General features: G+C 37.1%; 1 long non-coding RNA gene across 2 annotated transcripts in view; it reads right to left on the reverse strand.

Moving 5' to 3' along the window:
- Positions 1-338: 338 nt before the first annotated feature.
- Positions 339-20,099, reverse strand: part of LOC309641488 — a 78,053-nt gene continuing 58,292 nt past the window's right edge. For both annotated transcript variants that reach the window (XR_014252631.1, XR_014252632.1), the window contains exons 2-3: positions 14,921-15,007; positions 339-476 (exon numbers count right to left, since the gene is read on the reverse strand). This is a non-coding gene — a long non-coding RNA (uncharacterized lncRNA). The remainder of the gene's footprint in view (positions 477-14,920; positions 15,008-20,099) is intronic.

The raw sequence follows: 20,099 nt of genomic DNA on the forward strand, positions 1-20,099 counted from the left end.
AGGTTGATCCTTGTGTCATTGTCTTGAAAATAACCCTGGAATATATATTTTCCTACACAGTTTTTTCTCTTCTTTGAATCATTTGTTTAAGATAAATTTCCAAAAGAGAGAACTTAGATTTCATGTTGCCAAAATTATTGTACCAAATATAATGCTACCAATAATGTATAAGGTCATATAAGACTCACCAAATCTTGCCAGCACTGGGTATTACAATTTAAAATAGTTGATTTCCATATAAATAGATGTAGAACAGTATCATCATCTGGCTTTAATTTGCAAATAGAGTGGAGGATTCCCATATATATTTCTAGTATATGCATAGGATTTTAGGCTACTTATGCATTCACCACTTTAATTTTGTCCGAGGAATTGCAGCAGCTTGAAACCATGGCAGAGAGAACCTGCGTACAGACAGGATACAGAAAGCTTCTAGAGTCGTTCAGTGCCAGATGATGAATCCCAAAGGGTAAATACTGTAGAAGGATATGGAAAGAGGGAAATTCTTAAATATTGAGAAGACAATTAAAATAACAAAATATGTTAGGTAGAAACTGGGGAGACTACTCTGTACCCAGCAGCATGTTTAGACTAAACCAAGAAGAATCAATTGGCTTTTTAAAGACCATGAACTACGTAAGTTAGTTCTCATCAGAAATGGAGTTCATACATTAGCAAATTACTTTTGTTTTCTAATCAATTTTACTTCATTATGGACATGTTGTTATCCCTATTTTTTCCAACAATGTAACCAATCCTCTCTGAAGTGAACTGACAAATCCAAGGTTCCTAAACTAAACCAACTGGTGTTGGAATTAGGACCAGAAACTAGACTTTAAGGCCTATTTCTATATAGTTTGTCATGTAGACCTTGGGAGATAACTCAAATGAGAAAACAGAGATTCAGATTCAGATTTTCCTCCTTGCCCAAAGTCTGACGGCCTGCACAGTAGCTGAGGCTCACGTCAAGGTCCTCTGACTCTGTACAGCCCCATTACCATCCATTCAAGAAAGCTACAGAGACCTCAAACTAGCCCCTTCCTTCAAAGAGGACACAGGCCATAGAGTGTATGTAACATCTCACTGCCAATGCAACTTATGGTCTTACCAGTGGGGTTGCCTGTGGATCATATGATTATTTATTTCATTAATTCTTTTACTTATTCAATAACCAAAAATATTTTTATGATCTCCTATGTGTGGTGCATTAAAAATAGAACAAGCTTATGCAAAATCTAGCTTTATGGTGTTTTCATGCGTTTATTCTATAAACCTTTACTAAGTGCCAGGCACTGTGCTAAGCTCTGAGGAGATGATGAAAAATACTGACATAGTCTCTGTCTTCACAGAACTTACTCAAAAATCAGACAGATGTGAAACAAATGCATTCAGTCACTCAGTAAATATATACTGAGCCCTTTTCATATGTTAGGCACTCTTTTATGTGCTAGAAATAGAGTAATGACCAAAACAGACAAAATCTTTGAGTTTACGTTTCAGTAGAAGAGAAAATTGATAATAAATGTATTTTAAAATAGCAGGTGCTGGTAAGTGCTGTGAAGACAAAGCAGGGTAATAAGACAGAGGTAGTCTGCAGAGAGTGGGGACAGGTTGAGGGAGGATGGGAAAAACTTTCTTACATACTCTAAAAAAGTTGTTTTTTTTTTACAATTATAACTAGCATAATAAAAGAGAAACAAGTATACCAAAAGAAAATTACTGTGTCGGGATGGAGAGCGAGGGTTTCCCTGAGGAAATGACCCTTGAACTGAGACATGATGGTTCTTAGCAGGTTAGGAAGAAAAAGAGAAATAGGGATGATGGGTGGGTTAGTGAGTGATGGAGCTAGAGGAAGGAGTTATAGGTCACTTTCCCCTCTTTGGGACCCAGTCTCCTCACCTATAAACAGAGGGCATTGGGCCTCATGACCTCCAGGGGACCCTTCAGATCAGAGAGGCATAGGTGCATGATTGACCATGCTGAATGAGTGCAGGGACCCTTTGTGAGTTTCTCTTCCTCTCTTTTCATTAAATTTTTCTGGTATATGAAACTCTGTCTTAGAGCATCTTCTCTTATGAGTGGGCTCTCTCTGTGTAAGCTTGTTGATGGTTCTTTAACTCATATATTCAGCCCAAGTAATTTTCCTGAACTTCAGGACTCTAGCTTCAAGTGCCTCCTGGATGTCTCATCACTGTCTCATAGGCTCATCAAACACAACATATTCAAAACTGAGTTTATCATCTTTCCCTCAAACATACTTGTTTTCCCGGGTCACCTTTTTAATCAATGGGACCCCTCAGTCACCAAAGACAGAAACCTGAGAATCATTTTTTATTCACTTCCTTTTACCCTATCATCTAATTGATGATGAAATTCTTTTGGTTTTTTGTTTGTTTGGTTGGTTTTGGGGGTTTTTGTTTTGAGAAGTATCAATGTAAGTTCTTCATTTTATGGTTGGTAGAATTCCCCAGTGAAGCCATCTAGTCCTGGACTTTTGTTTGCAGGGGATTTTTTAAATTACAGATTCTACTTCACTTCTAGTGATAAGCTGTTCAAATTATCTATTTCTTCTTGATTCAGTTTTGGTGGGCTGTATGTTTCTAGAAACTTGTCCATTTCTTCCGGGTTGCCCAATTTGTTGGCATGTAATTGCTCAGAGTTTTCTCTTATGGGTTTTTGTATTTTGAGTATCAGTTCTCATTTTTCCTCTTTCATTTCTTATTTTATTTTGGTCCTCTCTCTTTTCTTCTTGGTGAGCCCTGCCAGAGGTTTGTCGGTTTTGTTTACCCTTTCAAAGAACCAGCTCTTGATTTTATTGATTATTTTTCTAGTTTTTTAATCTCTATTTTATTTATTTCGTCTCTGATCTTTATTATTCCTTCCTTGTGCTGACTTTAGGTTTTGTTTTTTCTTCCTTTTCTGATTCTTCTAGGTGGTAGATTAGGTTGTTGATTTGATATTTTTTTCTTGTTTTTTGAGGAAGGCCTGTATTGCTGTGAACTTCCCTCTTAGGCTGCTTTTACTGCATCCCATAGACTATGATCATCCCACAGAATTTGTATGGTTGTGTTCTCATTGTCATTTGTCTCAAGGTATTATTTAATATCCTCTTTGATTTCATTGTTGACCCATTGGTTCTTTAGTAGCATGTTATTTAGTCTCCAGGTAATCATTTTTGTCTCATTTCTTTTTCTGTGGTTTACTTCTAGTTTCATGCTATTGTGTTCAGAAAAGATGCTTGAAATAATTTCTATCGTCTTAAATTTGTTGAGGCTTGTTTTGTGTCTATCCTAGAGAATGTTCCATATGCACTTGAAAAGAATGTGCATTCTGGTTTTTTCTGATGTAATGTCGTGAAAATATTAATTAAGTCTAACTGTTCTATTGTGTCATTTAGGATCTCTATCTCCGTACTGATTTTCTGCCTGGAAGATTTGTCCATTGATGTCAGTGGGGTATTAAAATCTCCTACTATTATTGTATTCCTGTCAATTTCTCTCTTTATGTCTGTTAGTGTATTGATATTTGCTTTATATATTTAGGTGCTCCTATATTGGTTGCATATATGTTAACAAGTGTAGTATCCTCTTCTTGTATTGATCTCTCTATCATTATATAGTGTCTTTCTTTATCTTTCTTTATGGCCTTTGTTTTAAAGTCTTTTTTTTTGTCTGATATGAGTATTGTGACCTCCACTTTCTTGTCATTTCCATTTGCATGAAATACCTTTTTCCATTCCCTCACTGTCAATCTATGTGTGTCCTTTGCCCAAAGTGGCATCTTGTAGGCAGCATATCGTAGGCTCTGATTTTTTTTAATCCAGTCTGCCACTCTATGTCTTTTGATTAGAGCATTTAGTCCATTGGCATTTAAGGTAATTATTGATAGATATGTATGTATTGCCATCTTAAACCTTGTTTTCCAGTTGATTTGTATTTCTTCTAGATGGTTTCTTTCTTTTTCTTTTTGTTTTTCCTTTTGTGGTTTGATGGTTTTCTTTTGTATTATGCTTGTGTTCTCTTCTTTTTGGTTTTTGTGAATCTATTGTATGTTTTTGATTTGTGGTTACCCTGTTTTTCAAGTAAGTCAACCCATTACTATATCTACTTGCCTTAGGCTAGTAGTCATATAGGCTCAAATACATTCTAAAAAAAAGAAGAAAAAGAAAATTACATTTGTACTCACCTCCCCCACATTTTATGATTTGATGTCCTCTTTTACATCTTCATGTTTATCCTTTTGCTGTTCATTGTAGTTATCATTGCTTTCACAAGTTTTTTGTTTGTTTGTTTGTTTTTAAATCTGTGTACTGGCTTATTTAAGTGATTTACTTTCCAATTGTGATTTTCTCTTTTCTATAGATTCTTATTTCTTTTCTAAAGACGACCTTTCAATATTTCTTTTAAGATAGGTTTAGTATTGCTGTATTCTTTTAATTTTTGCTTGTCTGAGAAATTCTTTCTCTTCCCTTCTATTCTAAATGATAAACTTGCTGGATAAAGTATCCTACGTTGCAGGTTTTTCCCCTTCAGGGCTTTGAATGCAACGTTTCTGTATAGAATCAGCTGATAGCCTTTCAGGGCTTCCCTTATAATTAACTCTTTGTTTTTCTCTTGCTGCCTTTAGAATCCTCTCTTTAACTTTTGCCATTTCAATTATAGTATGTCTTCGTGTAGGTCTGTTTGGATTCACCTTGTTTGGGACCCTCTGTTTTTCCTGTACCTAGACATCAGTTTCCTTCTTTAGGTTTGGGAAGTTTTCAGCTATAATTTCTTCAAATACATTTTCTATCCCTTTTCTCTTTCTTCTCCTTCTGGGATCCCTATTATGCATAGATTGGCATGCTTTATATTATCCCATAGGTTTCATATCTTGCTTTCATTTTTTTTTTTTTTTTGGTCCTTCTGTCTGTTGTTTTGATTGGGTGATTTTCATTTTTCTGTCTCCCAGATCACTTATTTGTTTTTTGCATTATTTAGTTTGCTATTTATTGCCTTTAGGTCAGCTTTTGTCTCAGCAAATGAGTTTTTAAAGTTTAATTGGCTCCTCTTTATAGTTTCTAGTTCCTTTTTACAGTGATCTGCATTTCTATCGATAGCCCCTCTTAATTCCTTCAGTATTTTTATTACCTCCTTTTTCAACTTGAGATCTAGTAGACTGGATAGGTCTGTTTCATTGTTTGTTCTTTCAGGAGGATCCTCTTGTTCTCTTAATTGGGAATGGTTCCTCTGCTTCTTCGTTTTATTTATATTTGTCTGACTCTATGAATTTTGGAGAAACCGTTATCTACTATGGTCCTGAAGGGCTGTTTTTATGTGGGGGCATCCCTGCGTAGCCTGCATGAGTCTAATATTTTTGGTGCGAGGGCTGTTTTTAATCTGGATGCCTGCCACGTGTTTCCTCAGTATGTGCTGGCTGTTATCCCCTTGATAGGAGGTGTGATTGGTGTTGTGGTGACCAGAGCCTGCACTGTATGTTAAGCAGCACCTCCTCTTTGCTAGGTGGTTTTCACAGCCCTGCTGGTGGCAGGGTCTGCTCCCCAGTTGGAGTAGAAGCCCCCAGATCCTTTTCTGAGCTGTGGCGTGAGATAGGCCCAACTGGAGTACTCCCACTGAGAGAGAAGTCACTGAGTATTCCTCTGCAGGAGCTGTCCACAGGGAAGTGCTTTGTGGTGTCACCTGTCATCTGATGTGCAGGCTCACAAAGTACACTGTTGTTGGCACTGACCTCAGCCCCACCTCAACCATGGGAACGCAGGCAATAGGCCCAGATGTCCCTCAGGCGCTGTATTCACAAACCACCAGTGCAAATCTACCAGTACAGATCTGAGGAACTCAGGCATTGGGCCCATCTGTGGGAGCTATGGAATCAGCCCAGACCCCAGCCCCACCTTCATGTGCACGTGCCTGCAAAGCCCACAGCTGCTAACACTGGACCCACCCCAGCCACTGGAGCACCAGTAATCCTCTCGGATGTCCCACAGGCCCTGAGCTTACAAAGCCACTGGCAGTGGTGTAAATCCACTGACTTCAAACAGCCTCTGGGACACAGCCCAAATTTCAGTCCCACCTCTGCATGTGGGCCACCCACCAGCACTTGCACACTCCCAGAGCTCATAGAGGTGGAGCCGTGCCCACTGTGAGCAAGGTGAGAATGAGGCTGTGGTGGTGGAGCCCCACCCTTCACCTCACACACCCATTAACAATGGGGCTTCTATGGCAGACCCGAGCTCCGTCCTGTATACACTCTTGGTTGTGGCCCAGACTGAACTACAGTCTCTTCAGGCTGTCTATATGCAACCGACCCCAGTCCTCTCCCTGTGTCTGTCTGCTGAAGCATGAGTTTCAGCACCCAGCCCCTGCATGCACCATCAGATGCGTGTCTCAAGCTGGGGAGTGCAGCGAGGTGGCCAGATTGTCTGTGCTGCTCTCTCTCCATTCTGCCTGCCACAATCTGGCTGCTGCACTCTCCTCTGAGTCTCTGAAGCTCCCTGTCTGTCCCAGCTGATCTCCCAGCAGAGGAAGGGGGTTCCCAGGGTGAGAGAACCTTTCTCTTTCACAGCTCCCTCCCAGGGCCACAGGTCCCATCCTGATTCCTTTTCTTCTCCTTTCTTCCTACCCAGTTATGCAGTGACCTTTCTTGCAGCTTTGATAGTATGATATCTTCCGCCAGCGTTCAGTAGGTATTCTGTGAGAACTGTTCCACATGTAGATGTATTTTTGATGTATTTTTGGGAGGAGGTGAGCTCCATGTCCTTCTACTCTGCCATCTTGATCTCCTCTCTAAAATTAGTATCTTTATCTTCTTTCAAGATAATATGAAGGCCATAAAACACTTTAACTCAAAACAACATCATCCCCAATTTATATGCCCTTTCAATCCAGTAATTTAGTTTTTCCTTTCTCCCCCTTAAATTAGATATTATTACTATTTTATTTATTCAGTCAGTTTTGTTTAGATATGCCCAGATATTTACCATATCATTGCTTGCCCTTTCTTTTTAAAAATACTGTAATATGGTTGTTATTTATGTGGTGCTTACAGAATGCTGAAGAAACGTGATTTATGACAATTATACTTATGAAGGTACAATTACAAACAAAATACAAATTATTATAGCACCATAATGATGTTTTACAACATATAGAAAAAACACAGGAGACTTTATTTGATGTGATTTTCCCTATACATGTTATAGATCACATAACTTATTAAATTAAAAAAACAATTATTTATTAGAGTATACAATTAAAAGTTATTTATATCAATATTGCCTACGCATGCCAATGAAATGAAATGCTAACAATAGAATTACAAACTACAAATATTGACTTTTCTGATAATATTTATCAGTAATTTTGGTATTGTTTTATTAAACCGTAACACTTGGGATCTGTATGTATCTTTTATAGAAGGCACTCAAAACACTTCATAAATATTGAATATCATTTTGGGTACAAGTGACAAATGCAATACCAGCCCACCTCCACATGAGACCTTATAAAATATAGGCAGGCTCCTTGAACTCACTATGTCTTTTTGCATCTCAAATCTTCCATTAGGGATCATTTTCTCATGTCTAAATTGGATCCTTTAGAATTCTCTTTAAGTATCCATCTCTCAGTAAAGAAATGTTTTCGTTTGCCTGAAAATGACTTTATTTCCTGAAAGATAATTTTTCTGGCCATAAAATTCAATGTTGTGGTCTGAGTTGAAGTTTCTATTTTCACAGAAAGGATATTTATTTCATTCTAATTGTTACCTGGGTGTCAGCCCCACTTTTTAAAATTGGAGTATAGTTGATTCACAATACTATATTAGTTTAGGTGTGCAGCACAGTGATTCAATATTTTCACAGACTATACTCCATTAAAAGTGATTAGAAGATAATGCTTATAATTCCCTGTGCTATACCATATATCCTTGTTGCTTATCTATTTTATGCATAGTAGTTTTTATCTCTTAATCCCCAATCCCTAATTTGCCACTCCCACCTTCCCTCTCCCCTTTGCTAACCACTAGTTTGTTTTCTATACCTGTGACCTGTTTCTGTTTTACATTTATATTCGTTTGTATGATTTTTTAGATTCCACATATCATACTGCTTGAGGGGTTTCAGACAAAAAAAAAAAAAAAAAAACAAACCACGGCATGAATTCAGACCTCAAACTTTTCTGAGCACCAGCTGTAGTTATGAATTTTCAAGAAATTCCCTCCTCTTCATTTAACCAACTCCAATGTCAAAAGACCCAATTTTATCATGGCCCCTGTCCACATGGTGAATTATTCCTTATTTATGATTACACACATGTTGTTGTCCCTATTTATAACAATTATATAGTTCTTGCTATCTGCTAGGCATTCTAAGAACTTTATTTTATTTAATGTTTGATATATTTATATTTGTATAGCATTTTAAAAATGTTTTATTTTATATTGGAATACAGTTGATTTACAATGTTGTGTTAGTTTCAGGTATACAGCAAAGTAATACAGTTATACATATCCATGTATCTATTCTTCCACAAATTCTCTTCCCATTTAGGTTATTACAGAATACTGAGTAGAGTTCCCTGTACTATACAGTAGGTCTGTGTTGATTATCTATTTTATATAGTGTGTATATGTTAATCCCAAACTCCCAATTTATTCCTCCCCCCTCTTTTCCCCTTTGGTAACCATAACTTTGTTTTCTAAGTCTGTGAGTCTGTTTATATTTTGTAAATAAGTTCATTTGTATCATTTTTTTTAGATTCCACATATAAGTGATATCATGTGATATTTGTCTTTCTCTGTCCACCTTACTTCACTTAGTATGATAATGTACACATCCATTCATTGCTGCAAATGGCATTATTTCATTCTTTTTAATGGCTGAGTAATATTCCTTTCTATATATGTACCACATCTTCTTTATCCATTAATCTGTTAATGGAAATTTAGGTTGCTTCCATGTCTTGGCTATTGTAAACAGTGCTGCTATAAACATTGGGGTGCAGGTATCTTTTTAAACCATGGTTTTCTCCATATATATGGCCAGGAGTGGGATTACTGGATCATATGGTAACTCTATGTTTAGTTTTTTAAGGAACCTCCATACTGTTCTACATAGAGGCTATACAAATTTATATTTTCACCAACAGTGTAGGAGGGTTCATGTTTCTCAACAGCCTCTCCAGCAATGACTGTTTTTAGACTTTTTGATGATGGACATTGTGACTAGTGTGAAGTGATATCTCATTGTTGTTTTGATTTGCATTTCTCTAATAATATGCGATGTTGAGCATCTTTGCATGTGCCCCTTGACCATCTGTATGTCTTCTTTAGAGAAATGTCTATTTAGGTCTTCTGCCTATTTTTTGATTGGGTTCTTTGTTTTTTAGATATTGAGCTGCATGTGCTGTTTGTAAATTTTGGAGAATAATCCCTTGTCAGTCACATTGTTTGTGAATATTTTCTCCCATTCTGTGGGTTGTCTTTTCATTTTGTATGTGGTTTCCTTTGCTGTGCAAAAGCTTTTGAATTTAATTAGGTCCCATTTGTTTATTTTTGTTTTTATTTCCATTACTCTAGGAGACAGATAAAAAAGATATTGCTGCGATTTATGTCAGAGAGTGTTCTGCCTATATTTTCCTCTAAGAGTTTTATAGTGTCTTGTCTTAGTTTTAGGTCTTTAATCAATTTTGAGTTTATTTTTGTGTATGGTGTTAGAGAATGTTCTAATTTCATTCTTTTATATGTAGCTGTCCAGTTTTCCCACTACCATTTTTTGAAGAGACTGTCTCTTCTCCATTGTATTATTCTTGCCTCCTTTGCCGTATATTAATAGACCATAGGTGTGTGGATTTATTTCTGGGCTTTCTATCCTGTTCCATTGATCTATAAGTCTGTTTTTGTGCCAGTACCATACTGTTTTGATTAGTGTAGCTTTATAGTATAGTCTGAAGTCAGGGAGCCTGATTCTTCCAACTCCGTTTTTCTTTCTCAGGATTGCTTTGACTATTTGGGGTCTTCTGGGCCTCCGTATAAATTTTAAGATTTTTTTGTTCTAGTTCTGAGAAAAATGGTCTTGGTAATTTGATAGGGATTGCACTGAATCTGTAGATTCCCTGGGCAGTATGGTCATTTTGACCATATTGATTCTTCCGATCCAAGAACATGGTATATCTTTCCATCTGTTTGTGTCACCATTGATTTCCTTCATCAGCATCTTATAGTTTTCAGAGTACAGGAGTTTTGCCTCCTTAGGTAGGTTTATTCCTAGGTATTTTTTTCTTTTTGTTGTGATGGTAAGTGGGATTGTTCCTTGAATTTCTCTCTCTGATTTTTTGTTGTTAGTGTATAAAAATGCAACTGATTTCTCTGTATAAATTTTGTATCCTGTAATTTTACCAAATTCATTGATGAGCTCTAGTAGTTTTCTGGTAGCATCCTTAGGATTTTCTAAGTATAGTATGTTCCAAAACTATGTTCCAAAACTATGTTCAGTAAAAGTGGGGAGAATCAAAATCCTTGTCTTCTTTCTGATCTTAGAGGAAATGCTTTAGCTTTTCACCATTGAGTATGATGTTACCTGTAGGTTTGTCATATATGGTCTTTATTATGTTGAGGTTTGTTCCCTCTATGCCCACTTTCTGGAGAGTTTTTTTTTTTTTTTTTTTTTTAATTTTTTTTTTTTTAACTTAATTCCTTTTTTTTAAAAAATTAATTAATTTATTTATTTTTGCTGTGTTGGGTCTTCGTTTCTGTGCGAGGGTTTTCTCTAGTTGTGGCAAGCGGGGGCCTCTCTTCATCGCGGTGCGCGGGCCTCTCACTATCGCGGCCTCTCTTGCTGTGGAGCACATGCTCCAGACGTGCAGGCTCAGTAATTGTGGCTCACGGGCCCAGTTGCTCTGTGGCATGTGGGATCTTCCCAGACCAGGGCTCGAACCCGTGTCCCCTGCATTGGCAGGCAGACTCTCAACCGCTGCGCCACCAGGGAAGCCCCAGTGGAGAGTTTTTATTATAAATCGGTGTTGAATTTTTTCAAAAGCTTTTTCTGCAGCTGTTGAGATGATCATATGGTTTTTATTCTTCAGTTTGTTAATGTGGTGTATCACACTGATTGATTTGTGGATATTGAAGAATCCTTGCGTCACTGGGATAAATCCCACTTGATCATGGTGTATGATCCTTTTAATGTATTGTTAGATTCGGTTTGCTAGTATTTTGTTGAGGAATTGTGCATTTATGTTCATCAGTAATATTGGTCAGTAATCTTTTTTTGTGGTGTCTTTGGTTTTGGCATCAGGGTGACGCTGGCATCATAGAATGAGTTTGGGAGTATTCCTTCCTCTGCAATTTTTTGGAAGAATTTCAGAAGGACAGGTGTTAACTCTTCACTAAACCTTTTATAGAATTCACCTGTGAAGCCATCTGGTTCTGGACTTTTGGGGAGTTTTTTAAAATCACAGTTTCAATTTCAGTACTTGTGATTGGTCTGTTCATATTTTCTATATCTTCCTGTTTCAGTGTTGGGAGATTGTACCTTTCTACGAATTAGCCCATTTATTCCAGGTTGTCCATTTTATTGGCATATAGTTGCTTGTAATAATCTCTTATGATCCTTTGTATTTCTGTGATATCCGTTGTAAGGTCTCCTTTTTTATTTCTAATTTTATTGAGTTGAGCCCTCTCCCATTTTTTCTTGATGAGTCTGGCTAAAGGTTTATCAATTTTATTTATCTTCTCAAAGAACCACCTTTTAGTTTCATTGATCTTTTCTATTGATTTCTTGGATTCTATGCCATTTTTATTTCTGCTTTGATCTTTATGATTTCTTTCCTTCTGCTAACTTTGGGTTTTGTTTGTTCTTTTTTCTCTAGTTGCTTTATTGTAAGCTTACATTGTTTATTTGTCATTTTTCTTGTTTCTTGAGGTAAGATTGTATTGGTATGAACTTCCCTCTTAGAACTGCTTTTGCTGTGTCCCATAGGTTTTGGATCATCATGCTTTTGTTTTCATTTCTCTCTAGGTATTTTTTTTAATTTCCTCTTTGATTTCTTCAGTGATCCATTGGGTGTTGAGTAGAATATTGCTTAGCCTCCATGTCTTTTTGTATTTTACAGTTTTTTTTTTTCTTGTACTCGACTTCTAATCTCATAGCATTTTGGTCAGAAAGTTGTTTGATATGATTTCAATTTTTAAAAATTTACCAAGGCTTGCTTTGTGTCCCAGCATGTGATCTCTCCTGGAGAATGTTCTGTGTGGACTTGAAAAGAATGTGTATTCCGCTGCTTTCGGATGTAATGCTCTATAAATACCAGTTAAGTGCATCTGTAGTCTAATATGTCATTTAAGGCCTTTGTTTCCATATTGATTTTGTATCTGGGTGTATCTCCCTTTTCTCCACACCCTCTCCAGCATTTATTGTTTGTAGATTTTTTGATGATGGCCATTCTGACGGGTGTGAGATGATATCTCATTGTAGTTTTGATTTGCATTTCTCTAATGTTTAATGATGTTGAGCATTCTTTCATGTGTTTGTTGGCAGTCTGTATATCTTCTTTGGAGAAATGTCTATTCAGGTCTTCTGCCCATTTTTGGATTGGGTTGTTTGATTTTTTGATATTGAGCTGCATGAGCTGCTTGTAAATTTTGGACATTAATCCTTTGTCAGTTGCTTCATTTGCAAATATTTTCTCCCATTCTGAGGGTTGTTGGATTGATCCCTTGACTGTTATGTAGTGTCCTTCTTTGTCTCTTGTAATAGTCTTTATTTTAAAGTCTATTTTGTCTGATATGAGAATTGCTACTCCAGCTTTCTTTTGATTTCCATTTGCATGGAATATTCTTTTCCATCCCCTCACTTTCAGTCTGTATGTGTCCCTAGGTCTGAAGGGGGTCTCTTGTAGACAGCATTTATATGTGTCTTGTTATTGTATTCATTCAACCAGTCTATGTCTTTAGGTTAGAATATGTAATCTGTTTAATTTTAAGGTAATTATTGATATGTATGTCCTTATTGCAATTTTGTTAATTGATTTGGATTTGTTTTTGTAAGTCCTTTTTCTTCCCTTCTTCTTTTGTTCTCTTCTCTTGTGATTTGATGACTAACTTTAGGGCTGTGTTTGGATTCCCTTTTCTTTTTGTGTGTGTGTATTTATTGTAAATTTTCGGTTTGCAGTTACCATGAGGTTTTGATATAGCAGTCTATATATAAACAATATTTTTTTAAATTGATGGTCTTTTAATTTCAGATGCATTTCTAATATCCTGCATTTGTACTCTCCTTTTCTCATGATTTCTGGTTTTGATATCATATTTGTGTGTGGATGATTTCCTACATTTAGTGTATTTTTGCCTTTTTCAGTGAGCTTTCCCATTTGTAATTTTCTTGTTTCTAGTTGTGGGCTTTATTTTTTCTGCCTAGAGAAGTTCCTTTAGCATTTGTTGCAAAGCTGGTCTGGAGGTGTTGAATTCTCTTAGCCTTGCTTGCGTGCAGTGTTTTTGATTTCTCCATCAAATCTGAATGAGAGCCTTGCTGGGTAGAATCTTCTTGGTTGTAGTTTTTTCCCTTTCATCACTTTAAATATATCATGCCACTTCCTTCTGTACTGCAGAGTTTCTACTGAAAAATCAGCTGATGACCTTATGGGAATTCCCCTGTATGTTATTTGTTGCTTTTCCCTTGCTGCTTTTAATATTTTCTGTTTGTCTTTAATTTTTGATTAATAAATGTCTTGGCAAGTTCCTCCTTGACTTTATCCTGTATGGGGCTCTCTGCACTTCCTGGACTTGTGTGACTGTTTCCTTTCCCATGTTAGGGAAGTTTTTGCTTATTATCTCTTCAAGTATTTTCTCAATTCCTTTCTTTCTCTTCTCCTTCTGGAACCCCTATTAATGTGGATGTTGTTGTATTTAATGTTATCTCAGAAGCCTCTTAGACTGTCCTCATTTCTTTCCATTCTTTTTTCTTTATTCTGTTCTGTAGCAGTTATTTCCACCATTCTGTCTTCCAGCTCACTCATCCGTTCTTCTGCCTGATATATTCTGCTATTGATTTCTTCTAGTGTATTTTTCATTTCAGTTATTGTATTGTTTATCTCTTTCTGTTTGTTCTTTAGACTTTCTAGCTCTTGGTTAAACATTTCTTGTATCTTCTCGGTCTGTGCCTCCATTCTTTTTCCGAAATCTTGGATCATCTTTACTATCATTACTCTGAATTCTTTTTCAGGTAGATTGCCTATCTCCACTTCACTTAGTTGTTCTTCTGAGGTTTTATCTTGTTCCTTCATCTGGGACATACTCCTCTGCCATCTCTTCTTGCCTACCTTTCGGTGATTGTGGTTTCCATTTCACAGGCTGCAGGGTTGTAGTTCTTCCTGCTTCTGCTGTCTGCCCCATGATGGATGAGGCTGGGTTAAGAGGCTTGTGCAGGCTTCCTGGTGGAAGGGACTGGTTCCTTCCCACTGTTGGGTGGAACTGGGTCTTGTCACTCTTTTGGGCAGGGCCGTGTCAAGGCGTGTCTAGTGGGTAGCTGTGGGCTCAGGAATAGTTTAGGTAGCCTGTCTGCTGATGGCTGGTGCTATGTTCCCACCCTGTTGGTTGTTTGGCCTGAGGTGTCCCAGCACTGGAGCTTACAGGTTGTTGGGTGGGGCCAGGACTTGGTGAGAAAATGGCAGCCTCCAGGAGGGCTGATGCCAATGAGTACTCCCCAGAACTACTGCCACCAGTGTGTTTGTCCCCACAGTGCACCATAACTGCCCCCCATCTCTGCAGGAGACCCTCCAATACCAACAGGTAGGTCCGGCCCATGCTCTTATGAGGTCAGTGCTTTTTCCCCTGGGTTCTAGTCATATGAATCCTTGTGTGCACCCTCCAAGAGTGGAATATCATTTCCCCCAGTCCTGTGGAATTCCTGCAATCAAACCCTGCTGACCTTCAAATCCAGATGCTCTGGGGGCTCCTCCTCCCACTGCCAAACCCCCAAGTTGGGGAGCCTGATGTGGGGCTCAGAACTTCACTCCTGTGGGATGAAATGATATAATTATTTTCCAGTTTGTCGGTCCCCCACCCAACAGGTAATGGATTTGATTTATTGTGATTGTACCCCTCCTACGATTTCATTGTGGCTTCTTCTTTGTCTTTGGATGTTGAGTATCATTTTGTTAGGTTCTGGTGTTTTTAGTTGATGGTTGTTCAGCAGTTAGTTGTGATTTTGGTGTGCTCATAAGAAGAGTTGAGCTTATGTCCCTGTACTCTGCCATCTTGTTTCCACTCCCCGTCTCTAAGATCTTTATATATATTAACTAATTTAATGCTCTGAACAACCATATGAGATAGTTACATGATTATCCTTATTTTACAGATAAAGAAACTGATCAACAGGGAGGAAAAGTGCCTTCTTCAAGGTCATTGGAAGAGCTGGGATTTAAACCCAGGCAGTTTGGACCCAGAATCTATGCTCTTAACTGCTAGGCTATAATGCTTCTGGGATTCATTCCAGTGAATGTGTATCATTCTCACTGTTGGAGTTCTCCTATTAGGATCATTTCTATTAGAATTTTCCTATTAGACTCATTAGCCTAGATGGTCTCTAGGTTTTATCTTCTGCCCCTGCATCTAGCTGGTTTGGGTATATGCTTAACTTCTAGGATTTCTGCTTTCACTTCATTTGTGAACTGTGAAGAGCTAAAAATGTCATCTTGGCAACACATTAATTTTTTAAAATTCAGCTTGTTAGTTATTTAAACCAAAAACATTGTTTGAGTCAATTAATGTACTATATTGTCAGAAGTAGAAGTCATCTCCTCAGTCAATAATTCTTGATACTTTCTAATCCTACCATGCCAATTTCTGGGCCAGGTGTCTTCTGGCTTCCAAACTTGTCACTGACATTTTCAGTATTTTATACTTTATTAAGATGTATCAGAACCTCATTTTCAATAAAACAATTTAATTAAACAAAAAAGTCAATAACTGCATTATGTTGAATTATGATACTCATACTAATTTTTTCAAAAATAGAAATTAATCCTTTGGTGTCAGCTCCTTATTTATTTTGGAGGTAACAAATGTACTCCTTCAGAGATAAACGGTCTTGGTAAAAAACATAACCAGCCACATATCTTATTTAGAATATCTGATTTCCCTAGAACTTCATCTTTAAGAAGCCAACATCTGAGAAATATTTAGAAAGTAGAATTAAGACAACTTGATAACCCATTAGATCTGATGAATGAGGGAAAAGCAAGAATCTGGCATGCTTTAATTTGATTTGGGTTAATATGAACTCTTTCATAATTGTGGAACTATTAGACTTTTTGTCAGGTTTTTCTGTTTAATATTGTTCTTGACATCTTTGTACCTAAATACTGGTCTGTATTTTAGGTTATTTGCTTTAAAAAGAGTCCCAGAAGTAGAATCACCAGCTCAAGTTGTTTAACATGATATCCACATTGCTCCTGGCCATACCTGGGCATGAAAGATGGAGTCACATAAACTATTTGGAAGGATTTGGCAGAGGGATGCTTGCTTTCATGAGCTGCTATTAGATATGTGTTCCCTCCCTTTTGACCTGCCTACATTTACAGGAAACCCCGGGAGTGTTTATTGGTTCTCTAAGCATGTCCTCCCAAGTTCCATAAACTTCCAAGAGCAGTTGCATGGGAGCTATTGAAATGGCCCTAAACCACTACCACTGATGTCAGTGCCTGAGAATATTTTGCAATATTCAGTATTCTGATCCAGAAAAGTGAAATTCTCTACTCACTGAGATCTTCTACTTAGGACAGAAATAGGTGGTTTTTCTTCATACTGATTCCACATGTTTCTTGTTCAGGATTAGTCTTAGTTGTTTTTTTTTTTTTACAGATTATATAAATGGAATCTATTTTTCTGTTATTGTGATTGTATTTCCAGTGATTGTTACTGGAAAACAGAATATATAATAGTGAAAACAGTGATACCATATACATGATATTTCTGATACACTAACAAATATATATGTACTAGTAGTGTCTTGGGAAAATGTTCGGTGTTTTCCTTTACTCTTACCCTCACGCTTCTGTGATCAGATGTGTGGGTTTTTCCCCACACTGACCAGTTCTCTGACACCAGTCAGCTGTCCTACAATTCAATTCAATTCTGATACTATCTACCTGTGGTTAGCACAGACTCCAAAGTTTAAGGGCTCAGTCCCACAAGACTGCCCTCCACCACGACTTCAGATATCAATCACAATCCAGGTTGTCACCTGTGCTTCTGACCAACCAGCTATAAATCAGGGTTTCCCATGACCCCCTCCTTGGATTTGATAATTTGCTAGAGCAGTTCACAGAACTCAGGAAAACATTTTGCTTACTAGATTACTTGTTTATTGTAAGAGAATACAACTCAGGAATGGGCAGATGAAATAAATGCATTGGGCAAAGCATGTGGGAAGTGGCACAGAGCTTCCATGCCCTTCTGGAGGCCACCCGCAGGCATCTCCACAAGTTTAGTTAGCTGGAAGCTCTCTAAACCCCATACTTTAGGAATTTTTATGGAGATTGCATCATGTAGGCATGATCAATTAACTCATTTTCCAGCCCCTCTCTCTTCTCCAGAGGATTGGGTAGGTAGGGCTGAAAGTTACAAGCTTCTAATCATGGTTTGGTCTAATGACCATCCCTCATCCAGGAGCCCACCAAGAGTTGACACTCCTATGAGTCAGGAAATTGTAAGAGATTTAGGAGCTCTGTATCAGAGACTCTTATCGCTCAAGAAATTACAGTCGTCCTCCCTTATCAGTGGTTTCACTTTTCATGGTTTCAGTGACCCACATTAAACTGTGGTCCAAAAATACTACATGGAAAGTTCCAGAAATAAACAATTCATAAGTTTTTAACTGCACACCTTTCTGAGTAGCATTATGAAATCTCGTGCCATTCTGCTCTGTCCCAGCCAGGACATGAATCATGCCTTTGTCAAGCTTGTCCATGCTGTATACACTACCAGCCCATTAGTATAGGACAAATCATAGTACAGTTGACCCTTGAACAATGCAGGGACTACGGGCATGGACCCCACACAGTAAAAAAATCTGCATCAGCCTTGCATATCTGCAATACCAAATCCATGGATTCAACCAATCAACTGCAGATTTTGTAGTACTGTAATACATATTTATTGAAAACTAAGTCTCGTATAAGTGGACCACCACAGTTCAAGCCCGTATTGTTCAAGGGTCAACTGTATATTTAGGGTTCAGTACTATCTGGGGTTTCAGGCATCCACTGGAATTCCTGGAACTTATTCCCCATGGAAAGTGTTTAAGAGCCTTATATCAGTAATTGGGGTCAAAACCAAAATTTTCGTAGAAACATGGGGGCAGACCAATATATATAATGTACATATTACATATACTATGTATTTGTTATTTCACAAGTATTTATTACACACACACACACTCATTTTCATGGCGTTGTTTCTCTAACTCAAAAAGTGTACATACCCATTTAAATAAAAAAATCTTTCAATATTATCAATCTTTTCCTGCATTATTTTATTATAACATTTAAAAATATGTTCAAACAAGAGGAAATATAACTTCCTTACCTTTATAACATATAATACACTGTGAAACCAGATCAAACATATAAATTAAACATGCACAATATTACAAGACTCATAAAACTCCAAGTAACTACCTTAATGGGATGGATACTATCATTTGCTGTATTTGCTTGCTTTATGTTTGACTGGCCAATTTTGTTCATTTGATTCTAAGCATAATGGTTTATCATTTGAGTCACTGTAATTATCATTATTTTTCTTTTTAACAATTGACTCTTTTTATCTCCATGTGCTATTTTGATTAAATAGTCAGTTTAATGTTATTTCAGTGAAATACTGAATAAACAACATTGTTTAATTAAAAGACTTTCATTCATATTTAATAATGCAGTTACTGCTAATTACCTTTTTCACTGCACTGTGATGTATTTCACCCTTCACTTCACCCAAGAAATGAATAGTCATAAGTATTTTCTCTCGATTGCCTATAACAATTAAAATATCCCCTCACTGTGGAAAAGTCTTTTAACTGTAAATTAGCACTGTAACAGAGGAACACATTCTAACTAGTAATTATGAAAATAATTAATCATGAATAAAACAATGGGAGAGGATTACTGTAGGGTTTCTACATTGAACATGCAAACCTAATGGCTGCCAGAGTGCTTAACATATCAAATTAACTTCCATTGTTATTCCTTCTCTGATCTGTGGGTTACATGAAATTATATTGCTTTTCCCCCAAACATTTAAGGTTTTCTAGCTATTTTTATTGATTTGTACTTAACTTAGAGACCATCATGCTCTGTATGATTTCAATCCATTGGAAATTTATTTAGATTTTTAAAATATTTTTATTTTATTTTGGAGTATAATTGATTAACAATGTTGTGTTAGTTTCAGGTGTACACAGAGTGATTCAGTTTTACATATACATGTATCTATTCTTTTTCAAATTCTTTTCCCATTTAGGTTATTACAGAGTATTGAGCAGCGTTCCCTGTGCTATACAGTAGGTTCTTGACGGTTATCTATTTTAAATATAGCAGTGTCCTGGCTTATGGTGAACTTTAGAAAATGTTTCCTGTGCATAAGAATGAAAACAGTGAGCATTCTGCAGTTGTGAGCTGCAATGATTTGTGTATGTCAGTGAAGTCAAGATGTTACTCATTCTTTTCCAATCTTTCACATACTTACTGGGTTTTGGTCTACTTTTCTGTCAGATGGTTATTAAGGGTGGGGTTTGTCTATTTCTTTTTTTAGTTACATTTTTACTTTATATATTTATGTATATATATTGAAGTTTTGTTATTAGGTGATCTATCAGTCATCTGTTGTTGCACAACAAGCATCCACAAAATCTTAGTGGCATACAGCAGTAACTACTTAGTTCTCACTCATGGGCATACAGATAAGCTGAGGTAGCACAGCTGCAGATTGGCTGGGCTTGGTTCCTGGCTGTAATCTATTCCAAATGTCTCATTCTGGGGCATAGGCTGAAGGGGCAGTGCCTTCCTGGGGCTATTAGTTTCATCATGGAGGTTAGAAACTCTCAGAAAGAC

Source organism: Balaenoptera physalus (assembly GCF_965194825.1).
Source record: "Balaenoptera physalus genome assembly, chromosome: 13".
NCBI classification, from domain to species: domain Eukaryota; kingdom Metazoa; phylum Chordata; class Mammalia; order Artiodactyla; family Balaenopteridae; genus Balaenoptera; species Balaenoptera physalus.